The 11,733-nt window shown below is 44.3% G+C and overlaps 2 long non-coding RNA genes across 2 annotated transcripts; one reads left to right on the top strand and one right to left on the bottom strand.

Annotated features, from left to right (window-relative positions):
- Positions 1-3,730: 3,730 nt before the first annotated feature.
- Positions 3,731-7,969, bottom strand: LOC138669569 (uncharacterized). The gene is made up of 3 exons (XR_011319197.1): positions 6,996-7,969; positions 6,743-6,808; positions 3,731-4,550 (listed from the first exon to the last, which is right to left on the bottom strand). It is a non-coding gene; the product is annotated as an uncharacterized lncRNA (long non-coding RNA).
- A 13-nt stretch (positions 7,970-7,982) lies between these two features.
- LOC138669568 (uncharacterized) lies at positions 7,983-11,375 on the top strand. Its single transcript, XR_011319196.1, has 3 exons — positions 7,983-8,105; positions 8,293-8,358; positions 10,551-11,375. It is a non-coding gene; the product is annotated as an uncharacterized lncRNA (long non-coding RNA).
- Positions 11,376-11,733: the final 358 nt, after the last annotated feature.

Here is an 11,733-nt window from a genome sequence, read left to right as displayed (position 1 = left end):
TTTATCATTGTTAAACCTCATCTGCCACCTTTCAGCCCAAGTTTCCAACTTATCCAGATCCATCTGTAGCAGAATACTATCTTCTCTTGTATTAACTGCTTTACATAGTTTTGTATCATCTGCAAATATCGATATTTTACTGTGTAAACCTTCTACCAGATCATTAATGAATATGTTGAAGAGAACAGGTCCCAATACTGACCCCTGCGGTACCCCACTGGTCACAGCGACCCAGTTAGAGACTATACCATTTATAACCACCCTCTGCTTTCTATCACTAAGCCAGTTACTAACCCATTTACACACATTTTCCCCCAGACCAAGCATTCTCATTTTGTGTACCAACCTCTTGTGCGGCACGGTATCAAACGCTTTGGAAAAATCGAGATATACCACGTCCAATGACTCACCGTGGTCCAGTCTATAGCTTACCTCTTCATAAAAACTGATTAGATTGGTTTGACAGGAGCGATTTCTCATAAACCCATGCTGATATGGAGTTAAACAGTTATTCTCATTGAGATAATCCAGAATAACATCCCTCAGAAACCCTTCAAATATTTTACCAACAATAGAGGTTAGACTTACTGGCCTATAATTTCCAGGTTCACTTTTAGAGCCCTTTTTGAATATTGGCACTACATTTGCTATGCGCCAGTCCTGCGGAACAGACCCTGTCGCTATAGAGTCACTAAAAATAAGAAATAATGGTTTATCTATTACATTACTTAGTTCTCTTAGTACTCGTGGGTGTATGCCATCCGGACCCGGAGATTTATCTATTTTAATCTTATTTAGCCGGTTTCGCACCTCTTCTTGGGTTAGATTGGTGACCCTTAATATAGGGTTTTCATTGTTTCTTGGGATTTCACCTAGCATTTCATTTTCCACCGTGAATACCGTGGAGAAGAAGGTGTTTAATATGTTAGCTTTTTCCTCGTCATCTACAACCATTCTTTCCTCACTATTTTTTAAGGGGCCTACATTTTCAGTTTTTATTCTTTTACTATTGATATAGTTGAAGAACAGTTTGGGATTAGTTTTACTCTCCTTAGCAATGTGTGTTAGGACTGGCGGAACGCACCAAGACAGGTGACAAAGATGCGTTCGCAGTCCGGGGTCCACCGTGCAGGTGAGAACCTGCTGCTAGCAATTTGCAGACTATATAGCGGTACACTAAAGTAAACACGCGTGGGTTAAACCTCACCCAGCGTGAGGAAAGCGATCCTGTTAATTCACAGGACCGCAATACCGCACTAGAGTGCGAGCAAGTGGCCAGCGGACTTAACCCCAGAAGGGATTGAAGCCCGATTAGGCCCTTGCTGGCACAACACCGCAACTGGGTGTGTAGAGAACCTTCAGAAATATAAGCGCACAAGTGCGCGAGCGATGCCGCACTAACGGACGCCACTAACCACCCAGACTTGGGTATGGAAAGCGCAAGGCAGGCGCACGGCGCCGTACTGGCAGGCACAGCTACAGGACGCTGTGATGTGTGTTTAGTGTAGTAGGCTAAGTCGGGCGCTAGATAGCAGCCGTACACCTTCCGCGAACAGACATTCAATAGGGAAGGGGTAACCAAGAACGACTTGCACTCACACATACACACATATCAATTGTAAGACAATACTAGCGCATGGCCGTGCGGTCATGCGCAGTTTATATAGCCGCAGCACAGGAAATGGCTATAGAACTTTTGCCCTTCTAGGACCTGCCAAGAGGACCAATGGAATGTGCCGCAGAGCCTGAGCACATGACCCTCGATCTCCAACGGGAGATCTTGCCCTGGGCATGCTCAGTGTGTGCAGATAAGGACTTAGTCCCAGAGAAGTCCGCTCGCTGCTGACCAGAATAGGCTTCAAAGGCAGAAGCTGGAGAAGCAGCAATAACTCTTCTCACAGAGTCAGACTGAGCGAGACGCTGGGATCGACGTCCCTGCTGAGCAGACTCCACTGCGGCTGGAGGGGAATGGGAGACCGCAGCGGAGACGGATCGAGATTCCCCCTGTGCAGCAGAGGAAACTCGACTCCTAACAATGTGCTTCTCTGTTTCCTTTTTGGCAGCTTTAATTAGTTTTTTAGATAAAGTATTTTTCTCCCTATAGTTTTTTAGAGCTTCAATGGTGCCATCCTGCTTTAGTAGTGCAAATGCTTTCTTTTTACTGTTAATTGCCTGTCTTACTTCTTTGTTTAGCCACATTGGGTTTTTCCTATTTCTAGTCCTTTTATTCCCACAAGGTATAAACCGCTTACACTGCCTATTTAGGATGTTCTTAAACATTTCCCATTTATTATCTGTATTCTCATTTCTGAGGATATTGTCCCAGTCTACCAGATTAAGGGCATCTCTAAGCTGTTCAAACTTTGCCTTCCTAAAGTTCAATGTTTTTGTGACTCCCTGACAAGTCCCCCTAGTGAAAGACAGGTGAAACTGCACAATATTGTGGTCGCTATTTCCTAAATGCCCAACCACCTGCAGATTTGTTATTCTGTCAGGTCTATTAGATAGTATTAGGTCTAAAAGTGCTGCTCCTCTGGTTGGATTCTGCACCAATTGTGAAAGATAATTTTTCTTGGTTATTAGCAGAAACCTGTTGCCTTTATGGGTTTCACAGGTTTCTGTTTCCCAGTTAATATCCGGGTAGTTAAAGTCCCCCATAACCAGGACCTCATTATGGGTTGCAGCTTCATCTATCTGCTTTAGAAGTAGACTTTCCATGCTTTCTGTTATATTTGGGGGTTTGTAACAGACCCCAATGAGAATTTTGTTACCATTTTTCCCTCCATGAATTTCAACCCATATGGACTCGACATCCTCATTCCCTTCGCTAATATCCTCCCTTAAAGTGGACTTTAGACAAGACTTTACATAGAGACAAACCCCTCCTCCTCTCCGATTTTTACGATCCTTTCTAAACAGACTGTAACCCTGTAAGTTAACTGCCCAGTCATAGCTTTCATCTAACCATGTCTCGGTTATTCCCACTATGTCAAAGTTACCTGTAGATATTTCTGCTTCTAGTTCTTCCATCTTGTTTGTCAGGCTTCTGGCGTTTGCGAGCATGCAGTTTAGAGGATTTTGTTTTGTTCCAATCTCCTCACTGTGGATTGTTTTAGAAATGTTCTTACCTCCCTTCTGAGTATGTTTTCCTGGGTCGTCTTTGTTCGAGTCTAATGTTTTTCTTCCCGTCCCCTCTTCTTCTAGTTTAACGCCCTCCTGATGAGTGTAGCGAGTCTTCTGGCGAATGTGTGTTTCCCAGGTTTGTTGAGGTGTAGTCCGTCTCTGGCGAGGAGTCCATCATACCAGTAATTCACACCGTGGTCCAGGAATCCAAATCCTTGTTGTCTGCACCATCGTCTTAGATAGAAGTGAATATGACACATAAACATGGTAATATAAAAATATAGAGTCAATCATTAAATACCAAATCATATACCATGCTAGAAATAATAGGACAATAGAGCCTATCATCAAATGCTACATAGATAACAAAAAAACGATGATCAAAAGGCCAAAATATGAAAAAATACCAAACTTTATTAAATAACAACCATATAAAAGCATATGATCATAGTGTAAAATACAGGGAGAGCACACCCACCCATAAGATACCATCATACATAATACGCACACCCACAGGATATATATGACAACACACGATCGTATATTGGGACAATACAGGCACACAGACTAACCAAATGTAACTAGTATATATATCTCTATAATGACACCTGGCCCGATCATTGCCCATAGGGGAACCTCGCTCAATCATATGTAATGTACATCTGTACAACAAACCTTTCCCCATACCCCCATAGTCTGTGGCACACACGGCTCCAAAGCCCTATAGTACCCAACCAATATTTACATAATCACCTGCTCCAGACGATGGGGGAGTGTTATCAATCCTGCGGAAGCGCGTCCGCCCCGACGCGCGTTTCGGTCACCTTTATCAAGGGGCCGCACATGCACACACCTCCCTAGTCCTCCTATTATATAGTCACCGGCCGCCGCGTGGATACCGCGCGGCCGGATGTGACGTGCACACCCCCCCGGGGATGTGACGCGTACTGTTGCCCAGTCAACGGGCGGCGCCAGCCAGCGTCGGCGTCACATGAGAGGCGGGGCCGGGGCGGGCCCAGCACTCATGTAGAGACGCCGAGAGCAGGCAAGCGCAGCGGTGAATGGGCACAGCACGCGTCAAGGGGAGGACTTGAGATACACCACTACCGCCCCGATACAACAAGTACCCATATAAATTACCTCCCATAACAACCAGTACAAGCCTGTGGTGGAACTAAGAGATATTTTCTCAAGACGTACGCAATATACAGGACCAGAGACAGACAACTGGAACAATACATTAAATAATAATCATCGCATTTCCAATCCTCCAATATGAACATCGCCGCACCCAGACTATTTAGTATGGCTTGAGTATTGCGTTCATAGTGCTGGCAACGTTCTTGCTCCAGTATACGTGTCCAATCCAATCCTTTATTGTTCCCCACTCTCGCATAAATCACCACAGTGTGCATGAGCGATCAAAACTGAAATATTAAAAGAAAATAATCAACCAAACATCTAAAAACAACATATAATTAAAAGAAATTATGTAACAATGGTACCAAATGAACATCGGCGGTACGGTACCGTGGTTATAAGAAGGGGGCATAGCTAATATTTTCGTTGAGTCCAGATGGATGGACCGTATCCAGGGTCCATATCCATCTGGACTCTCGCTGTGCCAACCTCCTAGTCATGTTACCACCACGGATGTTCATATCCAGCATATCGATCCCCCTACATCTCAAAAGGTCCCCATTACAATCATGGTACCGTCTGAAATGACGTGGGATCGTTTTAAGTGCCGTGATGTCCTCGGCATTAGCCGCCGCCGTGATCCCTAGGATGTGCTCACGGATCCTTATCTTCAATGGTCTAGTGGTCATACCCACATAAATTTTCTGGCAGGGGCATACTGCATAGTAGACCACATATCTACTATTACACGTGATCCTTTTTTTGATTGAAAACCTGCGTGACCCTGCCTGATTCTCAAAGTGGTCTATTCGATCAATATTAGTGCATGCCACACACCGGCCGCATGGGAAACATCCATTCGGTACCTTAGCCTGATCCAAGAATGTGCTCCCAGGCGGTCCGGTGTAGTGGCTACGAACCAGATGATCCCTCAAATTTCTTGATCTTCTGGCTGCTATCGCTGCCTTTTCGGGTATAAACCTAGAAATCACTGGGTCCGCTTTAAGAATATGCCACGATTTGTTCAATATTTCTCTCATACGACCAAATTGGGAGTGGTAGTCTGTTACAAATCTAACTCGATCCTGGCTATCCCTACTAGTCTGTTTAGGGCCATATAATAATACATCCCTAGATGAATATTTAGCCCTATTGTAAGCCTTCTTAATCATTCGGTTGCTAAACCCACGTTCTTGTAGTCTCCGCTTAAGATCTTCAGCCTGTGTATAAAATTCTTCATTATTTGAACACAGTCTGCGTAAACGGAGGAACTGTCCAGTGGGAACTGACTGGATCATGTGACCCGGGTGGGAGGAGGACGCGTGCAACAACATGTTTGTAGAGGTGGGCTTACGATATATGCTTGTTTGCACCTCCCCCTTCTCATCCTTTGAGAGTAGGACATCCAGAAATTCAATAGTTTTAGAATCGTACTTATAGGTAATAAATATATTCAACTGGTTGTCATTTAATGATGACATAAACCTTTCCAGATCGTCACTCGACCCCTGCCAGATCAGCAAAATGTCGTCGATGTACCGCGTCCACGAAAGGACACGGCACATCGGCGACGACTGATCCGGCAGGGAGAGGTCCCTCTCCCACAGCCCCAGGAACAGGTTGGCATAAGCCGGGGCAAAGGACGCCCCCATCGCTGTTCCCTGGAGCTGTAGGAAGAAGGACCCCTTAAACACAAAAAAATTATGTGTCAACGTAAATCTTAACAATTCAACCACCAATTTCTGGATGTCCATCGGAAGATTGGACATACTAAGGAAAACTTCTGTGGCATATATCCCGTCCGCATGCTTAATGCTCGTATACAAGGATTCCACATCCCCAGTCACAAACACCATATCATCATCGAGCTGTAGGCCGTCTACTCTCCTCAACAGTTCACCCGTATCTTTCAAAAATGATGGCAACCCCTCCACAATCGGTTGCAGCTTAGAATCTATCCAACGGTTTACGTGTTCAAGATAATTGCCCCTTCCAGAAATAATTGGGCGTCCAGGGGGAGTCTGCGCGTCCTTATGGATTTTCGGTAGTAAATAAAGCGTAGGGATAGTTGGTTCAGGCACCACCAGTGCCATAGCCAATTCCTTGGTTATGGTGCCCTGCTCCCTCGCTTGGTTGATAATCAGATGTAATTGTGTGGTAAAGGAGGACAATGGGTTGAATGTTAGTTTTTTGTAACATGTGGTATTATTTAGTTGGCGAAAGGCCTCCTTTTCATAGAGTACCTTTGGCCAAATTACCACATTGCCCCCCTTATCAGCTGGTTTATATACCACATCCTCTACCTCCTGAAGGACGCGCAGACGCCCCCTCTCTTCCCCGGTCAGGTTATCCTTATACACACACCGTGGAATACTCATAAATTCCTTAGAAACAATTTGAACGAACAGATCTACATTTGAACAAGTTGATAGAGGAGGGAATTTTTTAGATTTTATACGTATCGATGTTGGTACTTTACCTCCTTCCGGAGTATTGTGCTCAATGGCTAATTCCTCCAATATACGCAAAGCTACTTGTTCTTCCTCTGTTGGAAAAAGTTGGGAGAGGTTGCCATCAAAGAAATGTTTTTTAAAAATCAAAGAACGGGCAAACAAATGCAAATCTTTCACAGCAGCGAATGCATCAAAACTAGCTGCTGGGGAGAACGACAGGCCCTTTTCTAAGATATTCAAATCAACGTCTGAGAAAATATGTTTACTCAAATTAATTACCTTATTTTTGTATCTGGTAGCCACCGGGGACCGATCATAACGTTTATATGGATGGAACGTATGATCCCTCTGATTGTGTCTCATAGATCCTGATTTGGTGGTTACAGATGACCCAGATACTTCAGATACATCGCTCGCTGATGATATTGATGTCTGTGATGGGGTACGGGCCACACGGTGACCCTGTACATGTGGTTTCCGCCATAGGTAGACCGTCTGATTCTCATAATCCTTCCGGTCTCTATTTAGTTTTTTAATTTGGGTTGTCTGAATATTTTTGACCACTGTTTCCAAAGTTTTATCCAACTGACTATGAAACATATTTACTTTCTCCGTTGTACCTAGAGATTTTAATTCATCTTCCATTCTCCCAATATTGGTATCCAATTGAGTAATTATGTTCTGATTATGCTCACTCAAAAGCTGCATAAAAATCTGTGAACATCCGTTGCACGCCTCCTCCCACCGGGAAACAAAACCCTCGTCCTCCACCGGAAATGTAGGGATTACCCTCACACGAAGGCCTCTAGGGATCATTTTTTTAGTCAGGTATTTGTCGAGAAAAGTGCGATTCCACCATAACTTAGTTCGTTTGACCACCATTCGTTGTAGTATCATAGTTTGTTCCTCCCATTTCATATCATTGTCAACCTGACAGTTTGATCCGTTACCCCCGAACACCTGGTCAATATGCGAAAGCCAATTCTTTTCCTTGGCTTGAAAATCCATGTCATATGTATAACCTGTGCAGAACACAGTAAGATATATATAGAAGTGAATATGACACATAAACATGGTAATATAAAAATATAGAGTCAATCATTAAATACCAAATCATATACCATGCTAGAAATAATAGGACAATAGAGCCTATCATCAAATACTACATAGATAACAAAAAAACGATGATCAAAAGGCCAAAATATGAAAAAATACCAAACTTTATTAAATAACAACCATATAAAAGCATATGATCATAGTGTAAAAGAAGTATCTGGGTCATCTGTAACCACCAAATCAGGATCTATGAGACACAATCAGAGGGATCATACGTTCCATCCATATAAACGTTATGATCGGTCCCCGGTGGCTACCAGATACAAAAATAAGGTAATTAATTTGAGTAAACATATTTTCTCAGACGTTGATTTGAATATCTTAGAAAAGGGCCTGTCGTTCTCCCCAGCAGCTAGTTTTGATGCATTCGCTGCTGTGAAAGATTTGCATTTGTTTGCCCGTTCTTTGATTTTTAAAAAACATTTCTTTGATGGCAACCTCTCCCAACTTTTTCCAACAGAGGAAGAACAAGTAGCTTTGCGTATATTGGAGGAATTAGCCATTGAGCACAATACTCCGGAAGGAGGTAAAGTACCAACATCGATACGTATAAAATCTAAAAAATTCCCTCCTCTATCAACTTGTTCAAATGTAGATCTGTTCGTTCAAATTGTTTCTAAGGAATTTATGAGTATTCCACGGTGTGTGTATAAGGATAACCTGACCGGGGAAGAGAGGGGGCGTCTGCGCGTCCTTCAGGAGGTAGAGGATGTGGTATATAAACCAGCTGATAAGGGGGGCAATGTGGTAATTTGGCCAAAGGTACTCTATGAAAAGGAGGCCTTTCGCCAACTAAATAATACCACATGTTACAAAAAACTAACATTCAACCCATTGTCCTCCTTTACCACACAATTACATCTGATTATCAACCAAGCGAGGGAGCAGGGCACCATAACCAAGGAATTGGCTATGGCACTGGTGGTGCCTGAACCAACTATCCCTACGCTTTATTTACTACCGAAAATCCATAAGGACGCGCAGACTCCCCCTGGACGCCCAATTATTTCTGGAAGGGGCAATTATCTTGAACACGTAAACCGTTGGATAGATTCTAAGCTGCAACCGATTGTGGAGGGGTTGCCATCATTTTTGAAAGATACGGGTGAACTGTTGAGGAGAGTAGACGGCCTACAGCTCGATGATGATATGGTGTTTGTGACTGGGGATGTGGAATCCTTGTATACGAGCATTAAGCATGCGGACGGGATATATGCCACAGAAGTTTTCCTTAGTATGTCCAATCTTCCGATGGACATCCAGAAATTGGTGGTTGAATTGTTAAGATTTACGTTGACACATAATTTTTTTGTGTTTAAGGGGTCCTTCTTCCTACAGCTCCAGGGAACAGCGATGGGGGCGTCCTTTGCCCCGGCTTATGCCAACCTGTTCCTGGGGCTGTGGGAGAGGGACCTCTCCCTGCCGGATCAGTCGTCGCCGATGTGCCGTGTCCTTTCGTGGACGCGGTACATCGACGACATTTTGCTGATCTGGCAGGGGTCGAGTGACGATCTGGAAAGGTTTATGTCATCATTAAATGACAACCAGTTGAATATATTTATTACCTATAAGTACGATTCTAAAACTATTGAATTTCTGGATGTCCTACTCTCAAAGGATGAGAAGGGGGAGGTGCAAACAAGCATATATCGTAAGCCCACCTCTACAAACATGTTGTTGCACGCGTCCTCCTCCCACCCGGGTCACATGATCCAGTCAGTTCCCACTGGACAGTTCCTCCGTTTACGCAGACTGTGTTCAAATAATGAAGAATTTTATACACAGGCTGAAGATCTTAAGCGGAGACTACAAGAACGTGGGTTTAGCAACCGAATGATTAAGAAGGCTTACAATAGGGCTAAATATTCATCTAGGGATGTATTATTATATGGCCCTAAACAGACTAGTAGGGATAGCCAGGATCGAGTTAGATTTGTAACAGACTACCACTCCCAATTTGGTCGTATGAGAGAAATATTGAACAAATCGTGGCATATTCTTAAAGCGGACCCAGTGATTTCTAGGTTTATACCCGAAAAGGCAGCGATAGCAGCCAGAAGATCAAGAAATTTGAGGGATCATCTGGTTCGTAGCCACTACACCGGACCGCCTGGGAGCACATTCTTGGATCAGGCTAAGGTACCGAATGGATGTTTCCCATGCGGCCGGTGTGTGGCATGCACTAATATTGATCGAATAGACCACTTTGAGAATCAGGCAGGGTCACGCAGGTTTTCAATCAAAAAAAGGATCACGTGTAATAGCAGATATGTGGTCTACTATGCAGTATGCCCCTGCCAGAAAATTTATGTGGGTATGACCACTAGACCATTGAAGATAAGGATCCGTGAGCACATCCTAGGGATCACGGCGGCGGCTAATGCCGAGGACATCACGGCACTTAAAACGATCCCACGTCATTTCAGACGGTACCATGATTGTAATGGGGACCTTTTGAGATGTAGGGGGATCGATATGCTGGATATGAACATCCGTGGTGGTAACATGACTAGGAGGTTGGCACAGCGAGAGTCCAGATGGATATGGACCCTGGATACGGTCCATCCATCTGGACTCAACGAAAATATTAGCTATGCCCCCTTCTTATAACCACGGTACCGTACCGCCGATGTTCATTTGGTACCATTGTTACATAATTTCTTTTAATTATATGTTGTTTTTAGATGTTTGGTTGATTATTTTCTTTTAATATTTCAGTTTTGATCGCTCATGCACACTGTGGTGATTTATGCGAGAGTGGGGAACAATAAAGGATTGGATTGGACACGTATACTGGAGCAAGAACGTTGCCAGCACTATGAACGCAATACTCAAGCCATACTAAATAGTCTGGGTGCGGCGATGTTCATATTGGAGGATTGGAAATGCGATGATTATTATTTAATGTATTGTTCCAGTTGTCTGTCTCTGGTCCTGTATATTGCGTACGTCTTGAGAAAATATCTCTTAGTTCCACCACAGGCTTGTACTGGTTGTTATGGGAGGTAATTTATATGGGTACTTGTTGTATCGGGGCGGTAGTGGTGTATCTCAAGTCCTCCCCTTGACGCGTGCTGTGCCCATTCACCGCTGCGCTTGCCTGCTCTCGGCGTCTCTACATGAGTGCTGGGCCCGCCCCGGCCCCGCCTCTCATGTGACGCCGACGCTGGCTGGCGCCGCCCGTTGACTGGGCAACAGTACGCGTCACATCCCCGGGGGGGTGTGCACGTCACATCCGGCCGCGCGGTATCCACGCGGCGGCCGGTGACTATATAATAGGAGGACTAGGGAGGTGTGTGCATGTGCGGCCCCTTGATAAAGGTGACCGAAACGCGCGTCGGGGCGGACGCGCTTCCGCAGGATTGATAACACTCCCCCATCGTCTGGAGCAGGTGATTATGTAAATATTGGTTGGGTACTATAGGGCTTTGGAGCCGTGTGTGCCACAGACTATGGGGGTATGGGGAAAGGTTTGTTGTACAGATGTACATTACATATGATTGAGCGAGGTTCCCCTATGGGCAATGATCGGGCCAGGTGTCATTATAGAGATATATATACTAGTTACATTTGGTTAGTCTGTGTGCCTGTATTGTCCCAATATACGATCGTGTGTTGTCATATATATCCTGTGGGTGTGCGTATTATGTATGATGGTATCTTATGGGTGGGTGTGCTCTCCCTGTATTTTACACTATGATCATATGCTTTTATATGGTTGTTATTTAATAAAGTTTGGTATTTTTTCATATTTTGGCCTTTTGATCATCGTTTTTTTGTTAACCATCGTCTTAGCCAGTTGTTTGCATCAAGGATCCTGTTCCATCTCCTGGTGCCATGCCCGTCTACTGGAAGGATAGAAGAAAAAACTACCTGTGCATCCAGTTCCTTTACTTTCTTC

This window comes from Ranitomeya imitator, chromosome 3 (genome assembly GCF_032444005.1).
Source record: "Ranitomeya imitator isolate aRanImi1 chromosome 3, aRanImi1.pri, whole genome shotgun sequence".
In the NCBI taxonomy this organism is placed as follows: Eukaryota; Metazoa; Chordata; class Amphibia; order Anura; family Dendrobatidae; genus Ranitomeya; species Ranitomeya imitator.
The sequence above is the reverse complement of the archived record's forward strand: the minus strand, read 5'-3'. Positions and strand labels throughout refer to the sequence as shown.